The sequence below is a fragment of the Lactuca virosa genome, chromosome 7 (genome assembly GCF_052849685.1).
Source record: "Lactuca virosa cultivar CGN04683 chromosome 7, Lactuca_virosa_CGN04683_v6, whole genome shotgun sequence".
Taxonomy (NCBI): Eukaryota; Viridiplantae; Streptophyta; class Magnoliopsida; order Asterales; family Asteraceae; genus Lactuca; species Lactuca virosa.
The window spans coordinates 112,636,013-112,662,577 of NC_136432.1; positions in this window are offsets into that span (position 1 = coordinate 112,636,013).

Sequence of the window (26,565 nt, forward strand, 5' to 3'; positions counted from 1 at the left end):
ATGCTTATGAACTCACCAACTTTTTAGTTGACGCTTTTCAAAACGACTTGTATTCTCAGCGATCTAGTAAACAGGTAAAAGGGACACAGATGCAGGACTATGTGGCTGCAGTTGGAATTTATTTACTTATGCCTCATTTGTGTAATTTGAAGGACAAATACAATATGTAAACAATGTAAGTTTGATATCACAATGTGTGATGTTTGGATTGCTCTGTTTCATTTATATTCAATAGTTATTATACTACACAATGAAGTCACCCGCCTCCGGACGTTTCCGCCGTCTGGTCCGGGGGTGTGACATGATTTCTCAAACCTTGTCCATGCGCATCAGATCTATCTTGTTCTCTCATCTTCTTATTCATTCTGATATACATTGAGACTTTTCAATGACTCAGAATTAAACTTAATCTTGTAAGAAACCATATTTACTAACTTTAGTAAACCATAACGAATAATCTTGTTGTTCTTTGCGGTGGACCTGACCAGTGCACAACCAAGTGTACCTGATCCCCTAGTCCTTCACTTGACTCACATATACATGTGAACAAGGAATTAGTCTTAATTTCCCAAAGACGAAGTTCTCATTCATCATACAATACAAGTTGCATAATTCCAAGTTTCTATCCAGCTGAAACTTAGGTGATGAGAATCTTTCCTTATTTGATAAATTTTTTGACTCTACCACAAACGAAAGAATCAAATCCATATTGCTAAAAATACAAACATCAATTTTCACATATGCCATTGCAAGGAAATATAAAATAAGATAAACTTTATATAATTGCGAAAAAACTTTTCCTTACAATGCAATTACAAATGAAAACTATGTTATTACAAATTTCTAAGCAATCTATCATAACTCTTAAGCAGCAACTCAAAAATCCGATCATCGAGCCATGCGATCGAAATCCATCTCTTCGCGATCAGACTCTGCATGCCTTTCCTTTAAGCTTCCTTTGATCCTGAAGTAGAACCATGCAATTAGATTCTACCATCTCTTAGATCTCTCAGGTAGTCAGGGCAGCTTCGCAACCAATTCCCCTTCTTTTGGAAGTAGAAACATATGGACTCTTTGGGAATGGTACACGGGACAATCTCAGACTTAGCCTTTCCCTTTCCCTTGGAAAGAGAAATCTTTTCTGGACTTCCAATGTTTCCATTGTCAATGTCCATGGAAGTTTGGGGAGTAGATCTTCCAATCAAATTTGCTTTACCAGTGTGCCAAATCATTGCTGATTCGGCATCAATTAGCAAATAGGTAAGATTAATAAGGGTCACGTCGTTGTCTGTCATATAGTAGTCTTTAACAAACTGACTATACGACTCGGAAAGTGACTGAAGAACCAAGTCAACAGCCAACTTCCTTGAGACATCGACTCCTAACATTCTGAGCCTGTCAATGTGTGACTTCATCTCCAAGACATGTGCACACACAGATCTTCCATCTTCATGTTTGCTAGCCAATAGGGCTTGAGTGACTTTGAATTTTTTCAAATCTCTGAACTTGTGGGTTAGGGAGAATAATTGGAAGAGGTGGAGGAAGTGAAGTATGATATTATGGAATATCATCTTCATGTGGAAAGCCTTTTCCAACAGATTCGGGAAGACCATAGTTGTCTGACCTGGACATCTATAAAGGGAGAAATTCAAGTTAGTTGATTTAAGTCCTTAATATAACACCCAAAATGAAATATTAAGGCTAGGACCCAACACAATATTTAAAACTGCGAAGAGGGATGCTGTAATCCAATTGTAAAATATTTGAAGGTAGGTAACTGACGATTTACCAATTTCCACCATGAAAAACGAAATGTATTATTAAGTTTTAATTGGATTTGAAATTCCTAGATCCTTTAAGATTCATTGAAATTTTCAATGCCATGTTTAAATCTCGGTTGTGCCCTTCAAGTTTGTGACTGGGATGTTGAGGATCAGAAACAAGGTGTGAATAACCATGCAAACTAGCTTGGTACACCCAATGTTACAGATCACCTAATCAATGTGTCGGTTAACCACACACACTCCATTGATCTATGATTAACATCAAGTTACCCTTTGCCACACATTTTCAGTCCCAGATTAGTGTGCCGGTTAACCACACACGCTCCACTAACGACTTAACAAGGTGCAAAGTGTAATTTCATGGATTAGCAACATTTTCACAATTTCCCAAAGTAACTAAGATTGGGAATTTAATAAAAGTTTAGTTACTTTATATTTATCATTATACTTTTAATGAGGGATAATTAATTTCCTATCCTACCCGTTCGGCTAACGACCCTCCACCGGTCAAGGAAGCGGTGGGTGAGAGTGGACACCCATTAAACTGTCATTTTATAGGCAGTAACCTTATACCCCCCCCCCCCCTTTATAGACCAACTTCGTGAATGAGGCCTACTCACGGTAAGACTGACTTGTCTTATACATATATATAAGTATTAATTTTTAATATTATAAAGTATAAGGGTTGAATTTTAAACTTGCAAAATTCTAAGGTTTGGAAATTAAATGTTTCAAAAGTGAGACTTTACAAATTCCAAAACTTGAGGGCAAGTTTTGAAACTTGTCAAAACTCTTCATATCCATAACTTGTGAGTTTAATGTGTGTTTTATGAAAAGACTCTTGATAATCCATAAGTTGAGGATAAATTATGGAGTTCATTAAAAACATTTATGAAAAGACTTTCCATGATCCATAACTTGAGGACAAGTTATGGAACTCATTAAAGAATATTTAGATCAATTCTAACAAGGAAAAATTATCATATAATATTCTATTGATCTAATCTAACTCATATAACAAGGCAATTCATATCAAATAATACAAATAATTAACCTATTATCTTAATATTTGACAATTGTCCTTTCATTTCCATAACTTATGAGTTTAATGTCATTTTAATGTATGAGACTTTTCATTTTCCATAACTTGAGGACAAGTTATGGAGGTCATTAAAACAATTAAGATCAACATTTTAACAACTAAAATTATCTTATAATTTAAGAATGATCTAACTAAACTCATAAACAAAATAATTTCAAATCAACAATTTTCAAGCAACTTTATTTATCACATAAAACAACAATTTTCTCAAAACTTTGACAATTATCTTGTGGTTGGATAAGTACAAGCACTACCTTATCATAAAAAGCATTTCCAATGATCCTAAAATAGTTTGTGGTAGTGTTCCCAATCCAAACCAGGCCAAGAAACTCGAAGCTATGCAAACAGAGCCTTCAACTCGTCGAGTGCATGAACTGGACTTGGCGAGTTCACTAGTCAGAGGGCAAAATTTTGACTTTTTCAGCTTTGAAAAACTAGTAAGCATCAAATATAACAGAAAACACTCGTAGGCTCTGATACCACTATTGGGTTTTGAGCATAATAACACTCATATGGTGCACATGCAACCCTAAATGCTTTGGATCTATGTTTTCTCTAATTATACATGCATTTTGTTTTTCCATATCATTCACCCTAGCTAGCGTACAATTGAAGCTATATAATAAAACTTAGTTTGGATGCTTACCTCTTGAGTAGGGTAGAGTTCTTGACCTTTAAAAGCTTGAGCACCCCAAGTGTGATGCCTCTAATGGTTCACAAATACCAATATGCAAGAGGAGGCTTAAGAGAATAAGTTACTTATCTCAAAAAGATGGTATAACCGATTTTTGCTCATGAGGGTTCTATTTATAGTGTGGCAAATGCTAGGGTTACACTTTGTAAACCCTAATGCTCCATGACTTTTCACATTCTTATGCTCCATAGGTTTAACCTCCATGGACTATCCATGGATTAACTTATTGGTTTAGCCCATCTAAATAATCATGGATCATTGGCCCACACTACAAGAATCATTGATTTACATAATCAATCTCCATATATTTAAGTAGTCTCTTTTGACCACAAAATTAATTCCAAATTAATTCTTGATCAATACTAATTAAATAATATGATTTCATATATTAATATATTATACTTGTAATACATTAATATATCATAAATAACCTTATTCTCAAAAGTCCCTCCTATCAAATTGCACTAGTGAAGGCAACCCAAAAGGACCATGCTACAATCGGGTCAAGTACATCCCAGTTATAGTTATGAACTTAGACACCAAATCCAACAACGACATCGAACTTCGACGACTCTTGCGGTCTTCTGTTGCGGCGGAGATCTGCTAGTCACAATCAGAGAGATGCGTTAGAGCCGCCCCAGGGTCTGTGCCCCGGGAGCGGGCTCCGACGGTCAAGTTAGATCATTTGGTAGATCTGAGATGGTTCTCTTTAGCAAGAGAGAACCATCTTGGTGCTGCTGGTGGTGTATGGTGGCAGACGGCGGCGGGTGGCGGCTGAGCCACCCGGCCGGAGTATAGTGTGGCGGCTAAGCCATGGGGAATGTCTAAGGTGGCGGCTGAGCCAAAGGGGAGAGTCCTCTTTCATGGAGGAGGCACTATTCTATTTATAGGGGATAATTAGGTCAAGGGGAATTAGGTCAGGCCTTGGGCCAGCCCAATTCAGGCCCAACTAGCAAAGAGTTGGGCAAGGCCGCCCGGAGGCGCCGGGCAGGGCTGGCGGGCGCGCCCCAGGCAAGGCTGGCGGGCACGTACCAGGAAAGGCTGGCGGGGGAGCGCCAGGCAAGGGAGCATCAGTCCGGGCCGGCAGGAGAGTCCCCAACACGGCTGGCAAGGGAGCGCCAGGCGAGGTTGGTGCGCCAGAGCTGTCTAGGCCATGCTAATGGACAATATATCATCAAGTCCCCCCAGTCCGATGTTATTGGTACGCGGCCAATGACGTTGGACCGGACTTAGCCATATAAACCATGTGTCATCAAGTCCCCCCAGTCCGATATGATTGGTACGCGGCCAATGACATTGGACTGGACTCAGACATATAAACCATGTGTCATCAGCTTGCTATATGTGTATGAGAATTGCATGCTAGATTAGGGCTAAGGATCTAGGAAGGATGCCTTGTATGCCTACTATATGAGCTTATTGAACTGCACGCTTGTACTGATTAGTCAGTGATATGATGGCCTGATTAGGATATGCTTGGTTTTGATTACTCAATGCTCGAATTCTGCGTGCTTTGTGCTTTTAGGAGTTCTAGTTATCTCTAACTAACTCGTAAATGAATATGTTAAGTTACATATTAAGAGGACTAAATAATTTCAGAAGGTTAGGTTTAGCCGTATTTCGCAGCTCTCGTTTGAGTCTAACCGTTATAGGGAGAGACCTCTCATTCGAAGAATTATCTAGTCTTAGTAATATGTAATGGTATTCGCGAGCTAGTTAGGGAAGGGTAGCAGGGACTTCTTATGGAGTTGATGGCAGAGAGTGGGTCGAAGATTACCCTATGGTAATCCTAGGATGAGATTAGCGCAAAGAGCAGTAGTAGTTGAAGGGACTTGGTGGAGTCACGACAATTCTTGAGGAAAGTACGGATAGATGTGGAAGGTCGTATGGGCCCGTACTACTGAAAGCAGAGGATCCGTACTCGAGTCAAGGAGAGCTGAGACGAATCCAGGGAACTTGTAGTGTTTGTGATCCCTCGAGTTATGATGAGTATTTTGATGTTTTCTATGGTGTATTTTCAGTATGGTGACGCTACGCACTAGACCAGTTGGCAGCTCTGGCGCCGGTGAGGGATCAGGCCCGGGCTCTAGAGTCGGGCAGCTCGATGATCAGATGAGGGAGTTCATTTCATCTGAGATCATGCGCGGTATATTGGACTAGACTCATGTGATCTTCGGTACGGTCACAGAGGGCATTCAGGAGATTCTTTATGAGAGGCTGGGTGCATCCCGCACCAAGATGTCGGTCGTGATAGGGGCGTGCATGATGACATTTAGGGAGTTTCAGGCTTGTGGAGCTCCAGACTATCATGGGGCTCGGGACCCCATTGCTAGCAACAGGTGGTTGTCTGATGTCGCCAATGCCTTTCTCACCAGCTCTTGTCCCGAGGGGGACAAGGTCTGACTTGCTTCCTGACTTCTGAACGACATGGCGCATGATTGGTGGGAGGAGGTTGGACATGCTATTGGAGATGATGCGATGCCCTAGAGTGATTTCTCGGCCAGGTTCAGGGCTGAGTTTTCACCTGTGATCGAGGTGCAACACCTCGCGAGGGAGTTCCAGGATCTCCAACAGACTACTGATACGGTGACTGAGATCACCACCATGTTCTGGGAGAGGGCCCTTCTTGTTCCACAGTACGTGCCAGACGAGGAGATGAAAAAGGCCTGGTACCATGAGATGTTGCGGCGTGATATCTGCCAGTTTGTGATCCGATTCAGCAGCAAGACGTTGGAGGATATGATAGCGAGGGCTCGGGAAAAGGAGCTGGATTTGGAGATGGAGAAGAAGAGAAAACCAGAGGGGGTTCAGACAGGGAGTTTGGGCAAAAAGCCCAAGGTATCGGATCACAGATCGAGGAGACAGCACGACCGCAACCGATGTGGCAAGTGCGTCAACATACACGAGGGGGTGTGTAGGGCAGGTAGTTCGGGCTGCTTTCAGTGCGGATGAACTGGTCATGTCAGCAGGGACTGTACTGCTACCACCACCACCACGATAGTATCCGGCCTGATTTGCTTTCAGTGCAATCAGAGGGGCCATAAGAGATCCCAGTGTCCGAGTTTAGCAGCAGCAGGACAGGTGGCGGCACCCGCTCCTGCTACATTGAGGATTACCGATGGCCGTCATGGCCGGACAGAGGCGCCTACGACGAAGAGAAGGGCCTTCCAACTGACAGCAGAGGATGCATTTGCAGCTCCTGATGTTCTGATGGGTATGTATCTGATGGGTTTTGAGCATTCTAACACTTCCTAAGTGTACATGCAACCCTAATAACCTTGAATCTATGCTTTCTCTATATACATGCAAATTTCTTTTCAAGTTTATTTCCTAACTAGCATGGCATGGGGATTACATAGAACATAAAACTAGTAGAAATACATACCTTGTTGTTGCTTGGATTCCTTCAAGACTTTGTGAGCCTAGCACCCCAAATGTTGTGCCTCAAATGCTTCACACAACACCACAAGACTTGGAATAACTTGAGAGAATACTTCTTACACTTGAAAATCGGTTATGCCCTCATTAGAAACACTAGGTCACGATTGTGGTAGCCATAGGGTTCCTTTTATAGTGTTGTCACAATTAGGGTTTACACATGAATGCCCTTAATTGTCATGACTCTTGATTTCTCATGACCCATGGGTTTGTAACTCCCATAGACTATCCATGGAGCTCCATATGGTTATAACCAAACCCATAAACCATGGATCATTAATCCACCATAAAAGAATTGATGATTGTCATAATCAACCCTATATATTTAATTAGCCTCACTTTGATCACTAGATTAATACTAGATTAATACTTGATCAATACTAATTAAATAATACCATTATTAATATATTAGAACTTATAATATATTAATAATCATAAGTGCCTTATTCTCTCATTTAGTCTATCCAAGTATTGCAATGCCATGCAACCCAAATGGACCATGCCGGGTCGGGTCAAGTACATACCAAATAAAGTTATGGACTTAGACACTATATCAAACAGTCTCCCACTTGGATAAGTCTAATAACTATATTTGCAAATATGACTTCAAAATCCGACTAGCAATCGTAGCTCTTTCAAAGTCTCTCGGAACTGAGATGATGATGATACGTCATTTAAGATAAGTGATCATATAATCCTCTGTTCTCATGATATCAGCCGGACAAACACATGGAACATGGTCTTACTTATTGTCCAGCATTTGTTTCTCGATCTCTGATTTGTTTCGACATAGAACTAAATTGAACACATCAATTAGGTTCTGACCGGGCCCGGTACATAGGTCAAAACCAAATCATCGAGGGGCCCAGATATCGCTTCTATTTCTAGAAGGAACAGATAAACTTCGACTGATATGCTTGTACTAACTACTTGTTGATATATTCACAAAGCCACGTTTTATGACATCGAGTTACCAATGCGTTTTCGTGCAATCAATGAATAACCAACTCATAGTCAACAACTCATATCTCTAGGTTTGAAGATTTATATGATATTACCGTCTCACGATCACTCGAGATAAATTCCATGAAGTGATGCAAGTGAGCGTGGGTTGGATCCAATACTCAGCCCTTATGAGTACTCATGAATGTTGTAGCAACCATTGCATTGTCCAAAGCACTTTCAGACAAATCATACAAGCCAAATTCATGACAGTCTTAAATCAATATTTACTTCCAAAGCTTGACTGACTGTGGATGGTTTGAATAATAACATAATTATTCTGGAAGTAAAAACATGCAAAATTGAAACATAGTAAACAATCAACACGAGATAGTAACACCTTACTCATAAATAAATAACAACTTTTATTTATCATCAAATGTCAATTACATTTTACAAGTTTCAGGAATCTAATTATTGAAACTAATATCATCATTCAGCCCAATGCGCCTCGCATGCTGTAAATGCTTAACCCTGCTCAGTCCCTTCGTGAGGGGATCTGCCGGGTTCTCATCTGATGATACCCTCTTAGCCACGAGGAGTCCTTCTTCTATTCGATGTCTGATGAAATGGTATTTTCTGTCAATGTGCCTAGATCTCCCGTGATCTCTCGATTCCTTAGCCAAAGTAACCGCACTTTCGCTGTCACATAAAATTTCCATTGGCTCCTTTATAGCTGGTACAACTCCAAGGTCTCCGATGAAGTTCTTTAGCCATATCGCCTCCTTAGCTGCTTCACTTGCTGCTATGTACTCTGATTCACAAGTAGAATCAGCTACTGTCTCCTGCTTGGAACTTTTCCAAGTAATTGCCCCTCCATTTAGGATAAAGACCCAGCCTGACTGAGAGCGGAAATTATCCCTATCAGTCTGGAAGCTAGCATCGCTATATCCTTCCACTCTCAAGTCATCACTGCCTCCGAGGGTAAGGACCCAATCCTTAGTCCTCCGCAGATACTTGAGAATGTTCTTTACCGCTGTCCAGTGTGCCTTGCCAGGGTTCCCTTGATATCTGCTGACCATGCTCAAAGCAAAGGCCACATCAGGGCGAGTACAAGTCATAGCATACATGATCGAGCCCACAGCGGAAGCATATGGTATATGACTCATTTCAGCTATCTCAGCCTCTGTACTCGGACTCTGAGTCTTACTTAGCTTGGCATTACTCTGGATTGGTAATTCTCCTTTCTTGGATTCTTGCATGCTGAACCTCTTCAGCACCTTATCCAAGTAAGTACTTTGACTAAGTCCAATTAGTCTCTTACTCCTATCTCTCAATATCCTTATCCCTAGGATATAGGCAGCTTCCCCAAGGTCCTTCATAGCGAAACACTTCCCAAGCCAAGACTTAACCTCTTGCAAAGTTGGGATGTCATTTCCTATGAGAAGTATGTCATCCACATACAACACCAAGAAGCTAACTATGCTCCGACTAGCCCTGACATACACACAAGACTCATCCTCACTCCTAGTGAAACCAAAACAGCGCCTCCAAGACTACTCTAATAGACTTAATCTTAGCTACTGGTGAGAAGGTCTCATCATAGTCAACTCCCGGAGTTTGAGTAAAGCCCTTCGCAACCAGTCGCGCTTTGTAAGTATGTACCTTCCCATCCATGTCGGTCTTCTTCTTGAAGATCCATTTGCACCCAACTGTCTTACGACCTGGTACATAGTCAACCAAGTTCCAAACTTGATTGTCATACATGGACTGAATCTCGCTGTCCATAGCCTCCTTCCATTTAGCAGACTCAGGGCCTGCCATGGCTTCCCTGTAATTATTAGGTTCATCCAAATCTATTAGTGTACTATCACTAATAAATGTATCACCTTCAGTGGTGATGTGATAACCATAATAAAAATCAGGTGTGTTCCTCACCCTAGTGGAACGTCTTGGAGGTACAGACTTATCTATCGGATCAACAGGAGTTTCCTCCTCAGGTTGGTCGATAGCATTTGAGGTTCCTTCACCACTTGACTCTTGAAGCTCTTCAAGGTCAATTTGCCTCCCACTGTCCCCTTGGCTTATGAATTCTCTCTCACGAAAGACTCCTCTTCTTGCTACAAAGACCACATTATCACTGGGTCTGTAGAAGAGGTAACCAAAGGATCTCTGTGGGTAGCCGATGAAAATACACCTCTCACTTCGAGGTTCAAGCTTATCATGAGTCTCACGCCTCACGAAAGCTTCACAACCCCAAATCTTGATGTGGTCCAAATTGGGAACTTTCCCAGTCCACATCTCGTGAGGTGTTTTGGCAACCTTTTTAGTAGGGACTAGATTAAGGATATGGGCGGCAGTCTCTAAGGCATACCCCCAGAAAGAGATTGGTAACGAAGCTCGACTCATCATGGAACGAACCACATCCAACAAGGTTCGATTGCGCCTCTCAGCTACACCATTCAACTGTGGTGTTCTGGGAGGTGTCAATTGTGAGACAATCCCACATTCCTTAAGATAGTCAAGGAACTCAATGCTAAGATACTCTCCTCCTCGATCGGATCGGAGCATCTTGATGTTCCTGCCCAATTGATTCTCCACTTCTTGCTTAAACTCTTTGAACTTTTCAAAGGTTTCTGACTTATGCTTGATTAAGTAAATATATCCATATCTACTATAATCATCAGTAAAAGTCACATAATAGCGATTAGCATCCCTTGTAGAAACTCTGAAGGGCCCACACACATCCGTGTGTACAAGGTCCAACAAACCTTCACCCCTATCACAAGTACCTGTGAAGGGTGACTTTGTCATTTTTCCAAGTAAACAAGACTCGCAACTATCATCTGACTTGAGGTCAAATGATTCCAAGACTCCAGCCTTTTGGAGTTGGCCTATGCGCTTCTTGTTAACATGTCCAAGACGACAATGCCACAAGGATGCTTTATCCAAGCTATCTGAAGAATCAATATACAACACATTATTTCCTAGATTGTCTACAACATTCACGGCTTCATATACACCATCACAAGGTAATGCTTTAAAGTAAAATACATCATTGTAATAAACATTAATAGCACCATTTTTATTATCAAATGAAAATGAAAAACCTTGTTTGTACAAGCCATGAAAAGAAATAATATTTCTCGCCATTTCGGGCGAGTAACAACACTTATTCAAATCTAACATTAACCCATTATTAAGCAATAAAGAATAAACTCCTATCTTGGTAACAGGTGATGCTTTCCTGTTGCCCATGACTAAGTTTATCTTCCCGTGCTCCACTTGCTCACTTCTTCTTAGTGCCTGCAAATCAGTACAAATGTGAATACCACAACCTGTATCAAGCACCCAAGAATTAGCATTAGATGAGTTATTAGACAATATTGTGTAAATACCTGCATGGGTGGGTTTAACCTTCCCATCCTTTACATCTTGCAGATATTTAGGGCAGCTTAGCTTGAAGTGTCCCTTATCCTGGCAATAGAAGCACTGTGCTTCCTTTGGGTTTGAAGAAGGAGTAATGGGACCTTTCTTTGTCCCACTTGAAGAGGAACCATCAAGAGTCTTACCCTTGGTACCCTTCGAAGGGCTTTTCCTCTTCTTACCCTTTCCCTGCCCAATAGCCAGAACAGGGGCTGTTGAAGGAGTAGAAGTAGCAACCGCTTTACCCTTAAGGCCACTTTCAGCTGTCCTTAAGAGTCCTTGAAGTTTGCTAAGTGTGACTTCCTCCTTGTTCATATGATAAGTCATACGAAACTGATCATAACTTGGAGGTAAGGAATGGAGAATGATGTCAATCGCCATTTCCTCAGGAAAGTCAACATTTAGCTTCAGCAACCGGTCAACGAACCTTTGCATCTTCTGCAAGTAACTGGTGATGGGTTCACCATCCTTCATCCTTGCGGTTATCATGGAGGAGATGATTTCATACCTCTCCTGACGCGCGCTCTGATGGTACCTTTCCATCAGATCCAGGTGCATCTCATAGGGGTAGAAATCTTCATAGGATTTTTGAAGTTTAGGAGTCATGGTGGCCATCATGATGCATGCTACTTTAGTAGCATCCTTTTCATGTGCAACAAACTCCGCAAACTCTTTAGGAGTAGCAGTGGCTTCACTCACAACCTTAAGCTCCCTATCGAGGACATATTCTTTGTCCTCATAGCGGGTAATCATTCTAATGTTTCTGATCCACTCATTGAAATTGGATCCATCAAAGATGACCTTACCACACAAGTTCATAAGGGAAAAGAAGCCTGTTGGGTTTGAGCCAGAAGCATTGTTGGAAGACATCTGAAAGGAAAGAAAGACAAGTTTCATTAGATTAGGAATCCTTAATAATTCACCCAAATGAAATATTAAGGCTAGGATCCAACAAACTATTTATAGTTGGAAGAGGGATGCCGTAATCCATACTATAAAATATTTGAAGGTAGGTAAATGACGATTTACCAATTTCCTGATGGGTTTTGAGCATTCTAACACTTCCTAAGTGTACATGCAACCCTAATAACCTTGAATCTATGTTTTCTCTATATACATGCAAATTACTTTTTCAAGGTTATTTCCTAACTAGCATGGCATGGGGATTACATAAAACATAAAACTAGTAGAAACACATACCTTGTTGTTGCTTGGATTCCTTCAAGACTTTGTGAGCCTAGCACCCCAAATGTTGTGCCTCAAATGCTTCACACAACACCACAAGACTTGGAATAACTTGAGAGAATACTTCTAGCACTCAAAATTGGTTATGCCCTCTCTAGTAACACTATGTCCACTAGCTCCACTTTTTGCTAGCTATAGGGTTCCTTTTATAGTGTTGTCACAATTAGGGTTTACACATGAATGCCCTTAATTGTCATGACTCTTGATTTCCCATGACCCATGGATTTGTAACTCCCATGGACCATCCATGGAGCTCCATTTGGTTACATCCATAACCCATAAACTATGGATCATTAATCCACCATAAAAGAATTGATGATTGTCATAATCAACCCTATATATTTAATTAGTCTCACTTTGATCACCAAATTAATCCTAGATTAATACTTGATCAATACTAATTAAATAATACTATTATTAATATATTAGAACTTATAATATATTAATAATCATAAGTGCCTTATTCTCTCATTTAGTCTATCCAAGTATTGCAATGCCATGCAACCCAAATAGACCATGCCGGGTCGGGTCAAGTACATACCAAATAAAGTTATGGACTTAGACACTATATCCAACAGTCTCCCACTTGGATAAGTCTAATAACTATATTTGCGAATATGACTTCAAAATCCGACTAGCAATCGTAGCTCTTTCAAAGTCTCTCGGAACTGAGATGATGATGATACGCCATTTAAGATAAGTGATCATATAATCCTCTGTTCTCATGATATCAGCCGGACAAACACATGGAACATGGTCTTACTTATTGTCCAGCATTTGTCTCTCGATCTCTGATTTGTTTCGACATAGAACTAAATTGAACACATCAATTAGGTTCTGACTGGGCCCGGTACATAGGTCAAAACCAAATCATCGAGGGGCCCAGATATCGCTTCTATTTCTAGAAGGAACAGATAAACTTCGACTGATATGCTTGTACTAACTACTTGTTGAATTACTCACAAAGGCACGTTTTATGACATCGAGTTACCAATGCGTTTTCGTGCAATCAATGAATAACCAACTCATAGTCAACAACTCATATCTCTAGGTTTGAAGATTTATATGATATTACCGTCTCACGATCACTCGAGATAAATTCCATGAAGTGATGCAAGTGAGCGTGGGTTGGATCCAATACTCAGCCCTTATGAGTACTCATGAATGTTGTAGCAACCATTGCATTGTCCAAAACACTTTTAGACAAATCATACAAGCCAAATTCATGTCAGTCTTAAATCAATACTTACTTCCAAAGTTTGACTGACTGTGGATGGTTTGAATAATAACATAATTATTCTGGAAGTAAAAACATGCAAAATTGAAACATAGTAAACAATCAACATAAGATAGTAACACCTTACTCATAAATAAATAACAACTTTTATTTATCATCAAATGTCAATTACATTTTACAAGTTTCAGGAATCTAATTATTGAAACTAATATCATCCTTCAGCCCAATGCGCCTCGCATGCTGTAAATGCTTAACCCTGCTCAGTCCCTTCGTGAGGGGATCTGCCGGGTTCTCATCTGATGATACCCTCTTAGCCACGAGGAGTCCTTCTTCTATTCGATGTCTTATGAAATGGTATTTTCTGTCAATGTGCCTAGATCTCCCGTGATCTCTTGGTTCCTTAGCCAAAGCTACCGCACTTTCGCTGTCACAGAAAATTTCCATTGGCTCTTTTATAGCTGGTACAACTCCAAGGTCTCCGATGAAGTTCTTTAGCCATATCGCCTCCTTAGCTGCTTCACTTGCTGCTATGTACTCTGATTCACAAGTAGAATCAGCTACTGTCTCCTGCTTGGAACTTTTCCAAGTAATTGCCCCTCCATTTAGGATAAAGACCCAGCCTGACTGAGAGCGGAAATTATCCCTATCAGTCTGAAAGCTAGCATCGCTATATCCTTCCACTCTCAAGTCATCACTGCCCCCGAGGGTAAGGACCCAATCCTTAGTCCTCCGCAGATACTTGAGAATGTTCTTTACCGCTGTCCAGTGTGCCTTGCCAGGGTTCCCTTGATATCTACTGACCATGCTCAAAGCAAAGGCCACATCAGGGCGAGTACAAGTCATAGCATACATGATCGAGCCCACAGCGGAAGCATATGGTATATGACTCATTTCAGCTATCTCAGCCTCTGTACTCGGACTCTGAGTCTTACTCAGCTTGGCATTACTCTGGATTGGTAATTCTCCTTTCTTGGAATCTTGCATACTGAACCTCTTCAGTACCTTATCCACATAAGTACTTTGACTAAGTCCAATTAGTCTCTTACTCCTATCTCTCAATATCCTTATCCCTAGGATATAGGCAGCTTCCCCAAGGTCCTTCATAGCGAAACACTTCCCAAGCCAGGACTTAACCTCCTGCAAGGTTGGGACGTCGTTTCCTATGAGAAGTATGTCATCCACATACAACACCAAGAAGCTAACTATGCTCCCACTAGCCCTGACATACACACAAGACTCATCCTCACTCCTAGAAAAGCCAAACTCTTTGACTTTCTCATCAAAGCAAAGATTCCATCTGCAAGATGCTTGTTTCAATCCATAAATGGATTTATCAAGCTTACACACTCTATTAGGGTATCTTGTATCGACAAAACCCTCTGGTTGAGCCATGTAAACATCCTCAGCCAACTTTCCATTAAGGAAAGCGGTTTTGACATCCATTTGCCATATTTCATAATCATGAAATGCAGCTATGGCTAACAATACTCTAATAGACTTAATTTTAGCTACTGGTGAGAAGGTCTCATCATAGTCAACTCCCGGAGTTTGAGTAAAGCCCTTCGCAACCAGTCGCGCTTTATAAGTGTGTACCTTCCCATCCATGTCGGTCTTCTTCTTGAAGATCCATTTGCACCCAACTGTCTTACGACCTGGTACATTGTTAACCAAGTTCCAAACTTGATTGTCATACATGGACTGAATCTCGCTGTCCATAGCCTCCTTCCATTTAGCAGACTCAGGGCCTGCCATGGCTTCCCTGTAATTATTAGGTTCATCCAAATCTATTAGTGTACTATCACTAATAAATGTATCACCTTCAGTGGTGATGTGATAACCATAATAAAAATCAGGTGTGTTCCTCACCCTAGTGGAACGTCTTGGAGGTACAGACTCATCTATCAGATCAACAGGAGTTTCCTCCTCAGGTTGGTCGATAGCATTAGAGGTTCCTTCACCACTTTACTCTTGAAGCTCTTCAAGGTCAATTTGCCTCCCACTGTCCCCTTGGCTTATGAATTCTCTCTCACGAAAGACTCCTCTTCTTGCTACAAAAACCACATTATCACTAGGTCTGTAGAAGAGGTAACCAAAGGATCTCTGTGGGTAGCCGATGGAAAAACACCTCTCACTTCGAGGTTCAAGCTTATCATGAGTCTCACGCCTCACGAAAGCTTCACAACCCCAAATCTTGATGTGGTCCAAATTGGGAACTTTCCCAGTCCACATCTCGTGAGGTGTTTTGGCAACCTTTTTAGTAGGGACTAGATTAAGGATATGGGCGGCAGTCTCTAAGGCATACCCCCAGAAAGAGATTGGTAATGAAGCTCGACTCATCATGGAACGAACCATATCCAACAAGGTTCGATTGCGCCTCTCAGCTACACCATTCAACTGTGGTGTTCTGGGAGGTGTCAATTGTGAGACAATCCCACATTCCTTAAGATAGTCAAGGAACTCAATGCTAAGATACTCTCCACCTCGATCGGATCGGAGCATCTTGATGTTCCTGCCCAATTGATTCTCAACTTCCTGCTTAAACTCTTTGAACTTTTCAAAGGTTTCTGACTTATGCTTGATTAATTAAATATATCCATATCTACTGTAATCATCAGTAAAAGTCACATAATAGCGATTAGCATCCCTTGTAGCAACTCTGAAGGGCCCACACACATCCGTGTGTACAAGGTCCAACAAACCTTCACCCCTATCACAAGTACCTGTGAAGGGTGACTTTGTCATTTTTCCAAGTAAACAAGACTCACAACTATCATCTGACTTGAGGTCAAATGATTCCAAGACTCCAACCTTTTGGAGTTGGCCTATGCGCTTCTTGTTAACATGTCCAAGACGACAATGCCACAAGGATGCTTTATCCAAGCTATCTGAAGAATCAATATACAACACATTATTTCCTAGATTGTCTACAACATTCACGGCTTCATATACACCATCACAAGGTAATGCTTTAAAGTAAAATACATCATTGTAATAAACATTAATAGCACCATTTTTATTATCAAATGAAAATGTAAAACCTTGTTTGTACAAGCCATGAAAGGAAATAATATTTCTCGCCATTTCGGGCGAGTAACAACACTTATTCAAATCTAACATTAACCCATTATTAAGCAATAAAGAATAAACTCCTATCTTGGTAACAGGTGATGCTTTCCTGTTGCCCATGACTAAGTTTATCTTCCTGTGCTCCACTTGCTCACTTCTTCTTAGTGCCTGCAAATCAGTACAAATGTGAATACCACACCCTGTATCAAGCACCCAAGAATTAGCATTAGATGAGTTGTTAGACAATATTGTGTAAATACCTGCATGGGTGGGTTTAACCTTCCCATCCTTTAGATCTTGCAGATATTTGGGGCAGCTTCGCTTGAAGTGTCCCTTATCCTGGCAATAGAAGCATTGTGCTTCCTTTGGGTTTGAAGAAGGAGTAATGGGACCTTTCTTTGTCCCACTTGAAGAGGAACCATCAAGAGTCTTACCCTTGGTACCCTTCGAAGGGTTTTTCCTTTTCTTACCCTTTCCCTGCCCAATAGCCAGAACAGGGGCTGTTGAAGGAGTAGAAGTAGCAACCGCTTTACCCTTAAGGCCATTTTCAGCTGTCCTTAAGAGTCCTTGAAGTTTGCTAAGTGTGACTTCCTCCTTGTTCATATGATAAGTCATACGAAACTGATCATAACTTGGAGGTAAGGAATGGAGAATGATGTCAATCGCCATTTCCTCAGGAAAGTCAACATTTAGCTTCAGCAACCGGTCAACGAACCTTTGCATCTTCTGCAAGTGACCGGTGATGGGTTCACCATCCTTCATCCTTGCGGTTATCATGGAGGAGATGATTTCATACCTCTCCTGACGCGCGCTCTGATGGTACCTTTCCATCAGATCCAGGTGCATCTCATAGGGGTAGAAATCTTCATAGGATTTTTGAAGTTTAGGAGTCATGGTGGCCATCATGATGCATGCTACTTTAGTAGCATCCTTTTCATGTGCAACAAACTCCGCAAACTCTTCAGGAGTAGCAGTGGCTTCATTCACAACCTTAAGCTCCCTATCGAGGACATATTCTTTGTCCTCGTAGCGGGTAATCATTCTGATGTTTCTGATCCACTCATTGAAATTGGATCCATCAAAGATGACCTTACCACACAAGTTCATAAGGGAAAAGGAGCCTGTTGGGTTTGAGCCAGAAGCATTGTTGGAAGACATCTGAAAGGAAAGAAAGACAAGTTTCATTAGATTAGGAATCCTTAATAATTCACCCAAATGAAATATTAAGGCTAGGATCCAACAAACTATTTATAGTTGGAAGAGGGATGCCGTAATCCATACTATAAAATATTTGAAGGTAGGTAAATGACGATTTACCAATTTCCACCATAAGAACGAAATATTTTATTATTAGGTTTTATTGGTTTTGAAACTCCTAGATCTTTTGAGATACATTGAACTTTTCAATGGCATGTTTGAATCTCGATTGTGCCCTCTCAAGTTTGTGACTGGGATGCCGAGGATCACAAACAAGGTGTGAATAACCATACAAACTGACTTGGTACCCTCAACAATATTACCTAATCGATGTGCCGGTTAACCACACACGCTCCACCGATCTATAATAAAGTCAAGTTACCCTTTACCACTCTTACTAGTCCATGTTAGTGTGCCGGTTAACCACACACGCTCCACTAACGACTTGGTAAGGTACAAAGTGTAATTTTATGGGCTAGCACCAATTTCACATTTTCCTAAAGTAACTAAGATTGGGAATTTATAATGTATAGTTACTTTATAATTCATTATACTTTTAACAAGTATTTAAAGTCGTATCCTACCCGTTCAGCTAACGACCCTCCACCGATCAAGGAAGCGGTGGGTGAGAGTGGACACCCATTAAGTCACCATTTTATAGGCAACAACCTTATACCCCCCTTATAGACCGGCTTCGTGAATGAGGCCTACTAACGGTAAGAATGACATATTCTTATACATATCTATATAATAAAATTATAATAATAGTATAAGTGTTGATTTTTAAACCTTTTTAAAAATCTAAGGTTTAATTTGGAATTAAAGTATTAAAGTATAAGACTTTTCAAATTCCAAAACTTGAGGGCAAGATTTGAAACTATTCCAAGTCTCTTCAATTTGTAACTTATGAGTTTTAATGGTTCATAAAAATGAAGACTCTTCATTTTATGAAACCTCTTTAGTTCTTTAATCATAATTAAAAGAAGTGACTTTTGGTTATCCATAACTTGAGGACAAGTTATGGACACCATCATAGCCATTAAGATCATGAATTAAACACACATGGTGGTTACACATAATTCCTATGATCTTCTAAAAACTCATAAGAACACAAATTCATATTAAGCAATTTCAAGAAATCATATAACTATATACAATACTTGAAAATTGATAAAAGCCATGTAAAATGGGTTAACATAATCATTATCATTTTGAAAAACAGATTTTACAAGTCCAAAACAGATTGGGATAATGATCTTAATCCATTTCCAGCAACAAAACTCGAAAAAACTGTCCAGCACGCTCCTACTCGCCGAGTGCATTATTCTACTCGCCGAGTAGGATGAATTTGTTCATGGACTTGGCGAGTCCTCCCCATGGACTCGGCGAGTCTAGTCGTCAGAATGCAGAATTTTCGATTTTTAAGCAGTTTTGCATCAAGTATACAGAAAACAGTCCTAGGCTCTGATACCACTGATGGGTTTTGAGCATTCTAACACTTCCTAAGTGTACATGCAACCCTAATAACCTTGAATCTATGTTTTCTCTATATACATGCAAATTACTTTTTCAAGGTTATTTCCTAACTAGCATGGCATGGGGATTACATAAAACATAAAACTAGTAGAAACACATACCTTGTTGTTGCTTGGATTCCTTCAAGACTTTGTGAGCCTAGCACCCCAAATGTTGTGCCTCAAATGCTTCACACAACACCACAAGACTTGGAATAACTTGAGAGAATACTTCTAGCACTCAAAATTGGTTATGCCCTCTCTAGTAACACTATGTCCACTAGCTCCACTTTTTGCTAGCTATAGGGTTCCTTTTATAGTGTTGTCACAATTAGGGTTTACACATGAATTCCCTTAATTGTCATGACTCTTGATTTCCCATGACCCATGGATTTGTAACTCCCATGGACCATCCATGGAGCTCCATTTGGTTACATCCATAACCCATAAACTATGGATCATTAATCCACCATAAAAGAATTGATGATTGTCATAATCAACCCTATATATTTAATTAGTCTCACTTTGATCACCAAATTAATCCTAGATTAATACTTGATCAATACTAATTAAATAGTACTATTATTAATATATTAGAACTTATAATATATTAATAATCATAAGTGCCTTATTCTCTCATTTAGTCTATCCAAGTATTGCAATGCCATGCAACCCAAATGGACCATGCCGGGTCGGGTCAAGTACATACCAAATAAAGTTATGGACTTAGACACTATATCCAACATTTCCACCATAAGAACGAAATATTTTATTATTAGGTTTTATTGGTTTTGAAACTCCTAGATCTTTTGAGATACATTGAACTTTTCAATGGCATGTTTGAATCTCGATTGTGCCCTCTCAAGTTTGTGACTGGGATGCCGAGGATCACAAACAAGGTGTGAATAACCATACAAATTGACTTGGTACCCTCAACAATATTACATAATCGATGTACCGGTTAACCACACACGCTCCACCGATCTATAATAAAGTCAAGTTACCCTTTGCGACTCTTACTAGTCCATGTTAGTGTGCCGGTTAACCACACACGCTCCACTAACGACTTGGTAAGGTACAAAGTGTAATTTTATGGGCTAGCACCAATTTCACATTTTCCTAAAGTAACTAAGATTGGGAATTTATAATGTATAGTTACTTTATAATTCATTATACTTTTAACGAGTATTTAAAGTCGTATCCTACCCGTTCGGCTAACGACCCTCCACCGATCAAGGAAGCGGTGGGTGAGAGTGGACACCCATTAAGTCACCATTTTATAGGCAACAACCTTATACCCCCCTTATAGACCGGCTTCGTGAATGAGGCCTACTAACGGTAAGAATGACATATTCTTATACATATCTATATAATAAAATTATAATAATAGTATAAGTGTTGATTTTTAAACCTTTTAAAAATCTAAGGTTTAATTTGGAATTAAAGTATTCAAGTGTAAGACTTTTCAAATTCCAAAACTTGAGGGCAAGATTTGAAACTATTCCAAGTCTCTTCAATTTGTAACTTATGAGTTTTAATGGTTCATAAAAATGAAGACTCTTCATTTTATGAAACCTCTTTAGTTCTTTAATCATAATTAAAAGAAGTGACTTTTGGTTATCCATAACTTGAGGACAAGTTATGGACACCATCATTGCCATTAAGATCATGAATTAAACATACATGGAGGTTACATATAATTCCTATGATCTTCTAAAAACTCATAAGAACACAAATTCATGTCAAGCAATTTCAAGAAAATCATATAAACATATACAATACTTGAAAATTGATAAAAGTCATGTAAAATGGGTTAACATAATCATTATCATTTTGAAAAACAGATTTTACAAGTCCAAAACAGATTGGGATAATGATCTTAATCCATTTCCAGCAACAAAACTCGAAAAAAACTGCCCAGCACGCTCCTACTCGCCGAGTGCATTATTCTACTCGTCGAGTAGGATGAATTTGTTCATGGACTCGGCGAGTCCTCCCCATGGACTCGGCGAGTCCAGTCGTCAGAGTGCAGAATTTTCGATTTTTTAAGAAGTTTTGCATCAAGTATACAGAAAACAATCCTAGTCTCTGATACCACTGATGGGTTTTGAGCATTCTAACACTTCCTAAGTGTACATGCAACCCTAATAACCTTGAATCTATGTTTTCTCTATATACATGCAAATTTCTTTTCAAGGTTATTTCCTAACTAGCATGGCATGGGGATTACATAGAACATAAAACTAGTAGAAATACATACCTTGTTGTTGCTTTGATTCCTTCAAGACTTTGTGAGCCTAGCACCCCAAATGTTGTGCCTCAAATGCTTCACACAACACCACAAGACTTGGAATAACTTGAGAGAATACTTCTTACACTTGAAAATCGGTTATGCCCTCACTAGAAACACTAGGTCACGATTTTGCTAGCAATAGGGGTCCTTTTATAGTGTTGTCACAATTAGGGTTTACACATGAATGCCCTTAATTGTCATGACTCTTGATTTCTCATGACCCATGGGTTTGTAACTCCCATAGACTATCCATGGAGCTCCATATGGTTATAACCAAACCCATAAACCATGGATCATTAATCCACCATAAAAGAATTGATGATTGTCATAATCAACCCTATATATTTAATTAGTCTCACTTTGATCACTAGATTAATACTAGATTAATACTTGATCAATACTAATTAAATAATACCATTATTAATATATTAGAACTTATAATATATTAATAATCATAAGTGCCTTATTCTCTCATTTAGTCTATCCAAGTATTGCAATGCCATGCAACCCAAATGGACCATGCCGGGTCGGGTCAAGTACATACCAAATAAAGTTATGGACTTAGACACTATATCCAACAGTATCTTCTCCTTATCTCTTTATTAATATTGATTATTGATTATTGCTTATGTTTATGTGTTTTATTATAGGATCGTTCCTTGTGAATGGTATATCTGCTCTGATATTATTTGACTCGGGGGCTACCCGATCTTTTGTATCTCTCACGCTCAGCAAGCGATTTGTTGGAGCTCCAGGAGAGCTGGACTGTCCACTTGATGTAGAGATAGCAGATGATAAGACCGTTCGGGTTGCGAGGGTTCATCGGGGATGTATACTGCAGTTGTTTGATGAGCAGTTTTCCGTGGATTTAGTCCCTATTCCCTTGAGAGGGAATAAGGTTATCGTGGGTATGGACTGGTTGAGCCCCAATGAGGCAGTGATCGATTGCGAGCAGCAGCTTGTACGAGTTCGTACCCCAAGTGTTGGAGGGTTGGTGATTCAGTGCAAGAGGCCGCAACATGGGCCGAATATGTGTTCAGCAGCGAGAGCAAGGCGCTACCTTCAGCAGGGTTGCGCAGGTTACGTCGCCTATGTTATGGATACCCGAGATAAGGGTAAGGTGATAGTGCATGATGTCCCGGTCGTACAGGAGTACCGAGACGTGTTCCCAGAGGATTTGCCTAGGATACCTCCGGAGAGGCAGGTAGAGTTCAGGATTGACCTAGTTCCTGGTGCGGCTCTGATAACCAAGGTACCATATCGGTTGGCTGCTCCCGAGATGCAAGAGTTGTCTACATAGCTGCAGGAGGTGTTAGATAAGCGATTTATCAAGCCGAGCAGTTCACTATGGGGAGCCCTGATTCTGTTTGTGAAGAAGAAGGACGGGTCACATCGGATGTGTATAGATTACCGAGAGCCGAATAAGGTAACGGTGAAGAACCGTTATCCCCTCCCGAGGATTGACGATTTATTTGACCAGCTTTAGGGTGCATCTTGGTTCTCCAAGATTGATCTGAGATCGGGTTACAACCGGATGCGAGTCAGCGACGATGATGTGCAGAAGACAGCCTTTAGGACTCGTTGTGGTCACTATGAGTTCATGGTGATGCCGTTTGGTCTCACCAATGCTCTTGCCGCATTAATGGATCTCATGAACCGCGTGTATAGACCGATGTTGGACCAGTCTGTGATAGTCTTCATCGATGATATCTTGGTTTACTCCAAGACTCAGGAGCAGCACGAGGAGCACCTGAGGGAGGTGCTAGAGAAACTGAGGAGGGAGATACCTTTCGCAATGTTCTCCAAGTGCGAGTTCCGGTTACGCGAGGTGCAGCTTCTGGGCCACCTTTTCAACCAAAAGGGTGTTCTGGTTGATCCGGCCAAGGTAGAGGCTGTGATGCAGTGGGAGGTTCCGAGGTCTCCATCCGAGATTTGGAGTTTTCTTGTTCTGGCGGGTTACTGTCGGAGATTCATCCAGGATTTCTCCAAGATTGTTGTTCCGTTGACCCGATTGACCAAGAAGTCGGTGACATTCCGCTGGGGGCCTGAGCAGCAAACAAGTTTCGAGAGTCTTAAACAGCGGTTGTGTGAGGCACCGATTCTGACCTTGCCAGATGGTGTCGATGATTTTGTGGTTTACTGTGACGCTTTGATCACGGGTATGGGTGCAGTACTGATGCAGCGAAGTCGCATGATTGCGTACGCGTCGAGGCAGCTGAAGCCCCATGAGGCGAACTATCTGACACACGATTTGGAGCTGGGGGCTGTGATTTTCGCCCTCAAGATTTGGCGACACTACCTCTATGAGGTTCGTTGTATCATTTACACGGACCACAAGAGCTTGAGGTGCCTGATGGATCAGCTGAATCTGAACATGAGGCAGCGCCGTTTGTTGGACGTGGTAAAGGATTACGACTATGAGATCCTTTATCACCCGGGGAAGGCCAATGTGGTGGCCGACGCTCTTAGTCACAAGGCGGTTGCGGCTCCGATCCGAGACATATGTCTGAGGATAACAGTGATTACTCCGTTGTTGGAACGGATTCGGGAGGCGCAGGTCGAGGGTATGAAGGAGGAGCGACAGAAGTGTGAGCGGATCATAGGCCAGGTGGCCTCATTCGATTACGACAGCCATGAGTGGTTAACCCTGCATCGGAGGGTCTGGATTCCTTACTGGGGTGGGGTGCGCCAGGTTCTGATGGAGGAGGCCCACAAGTATAGGTTCTCCATTCATCCCGGGGCGACGAAGATGTATCAGGATCTTTGCCCTGATTATTGGTGGCCCTGCATGAAGTGGGACATAGCTTGGTATGTAGAGAGATGCTTGACTTGCAGGAAAGTCAAGCCGAGCACCAGCGACCTCACGACAAGATGGAACCGTTGAAGATTCCCATGTGGAAATGGGAAGACATCAATATGGATTTCATCACAAAGCTTCCCAGGACCGCACGTGGAGTGGATTCAATTTGGGTTATCATGGATTGGTTGACCAAGACTGCACATTTCATCCTGATCTAGGAGAGTATATCGGCTGAGAAGCTCGCCGAGATCTATGTCCGCGAGGTAGTGTCACGTCATGGGGTGCATGTGTCGGTTGTGTCAGACCGAGATGTCCGCTTCACCTCCAGGTTTTGGAAGCGGTTTCATGACGAGATGGGTACTCATCTTCACTTTAGTACAACCTTTCACCTTTAGACGGATGGGCAGAGTGAGAGGACGATTCAGACTCTCGAGGACATTTTGCGCGCATGTGTATTGGATTTCAGTGGCATTTAGGATACGTATCTTCCATTAGCGGAATTTTCATATAACAACAGTTATCATGCCAGCATAGATCGACCTCCCTTCGAGATGCTCTACGGGAGGAAGTGTAGGACCCCAATTTGTTGAGGCGAAGTCAGTCAGAGAGTCATGGGGAGTACCGAGGTGGTACTCAAGACTACAGAGATGATCCAACAGGTCCGGAGCAGGCTTCAGACCATGTCAAATGAGGATGTCAGAATTTCTCGACGAAATAGATATTAAGTCGTTTTGATAATTTGAAATTATGAACTTTCATGAAACGATCCTTACTAGGTCTCTCTATAATCGCTTGGTGTATACAAGTCATGTATAATTAATATTGGTAAGAGCTTTGACTGAGCAACCCTGCCCTAAATCCACAACCAAACAAGGAACAGGAAATGAGGCGGGATTACTCACTCTAAGTCTACAAATCTTAATTATAAATGACCCTTATGGATACACTAAGTCATCATAGCTTACCTGTTAGGGTTTCAAATTTTTATATAAGTGTTATGATTTAATTTGAACGGAAGAGTAATCATAATTATAGATAATTATCGGGGTTTGGAAACGTACCAAAATATAGCAGGGTTCTTTGATGCTTTCCCATGTATTGGGATCAAAATCCTCCTGCTCCCCCGTCGTTTTTCTCTGTTGGACAATCCCTTTTGTAACGTCCTATTTCGCCACAAAGGTGACATATAGGAATGGTTCCAACATTGGCAGTTGAAGTGATGAACTCGACCGGAGTTCTACAGATACGGGCGGTATGCCCGTTCATGTTGCGTCTATTGCAATGCAGCTCTCGGCAAACTCCATGATGATGGTAGTTGCACTTGCTGCAGTGTGGGAGGTTTCCTAAGTACGGCTTGGTTGGTGCTAGAATAACAGGGCTGATGGGGGTATCGACTGCCCCAGTTCGTTTCCCTCTGCTAGGTTCTTGAGTTGAACAACTCCCTTTCGTGTTCTCGAACTTTCGTTTAAGGATATTAGGCTTAAGGTTCGAGGTGTTCTTACAAGTAGGTGCCCGTTGCTCTACTTGGCCATCACCACGATCGGGGTTACCGATAGCATTATTACTAACATTTGTATTGTTAGCATTAAGGTGTGCCATGACAGCTGCTACAGCTGTTGTGACCGCAGCTTGAAACGTAGCCGCATCTATCTGAAGGATTGGTGTTTCGCTGGTGGGTTGGTTACACTTCTTTAGAGGCATGATTCTGTTACATGATAAGAAAATGAGTTCGTGAGCGACTATCGTGTCTCTAGATGTATTCTAACCATTTGTATCTATGTATTAATCTTTCGTTTTGTTATATTGTTCTTAATGATTCGACCTGCA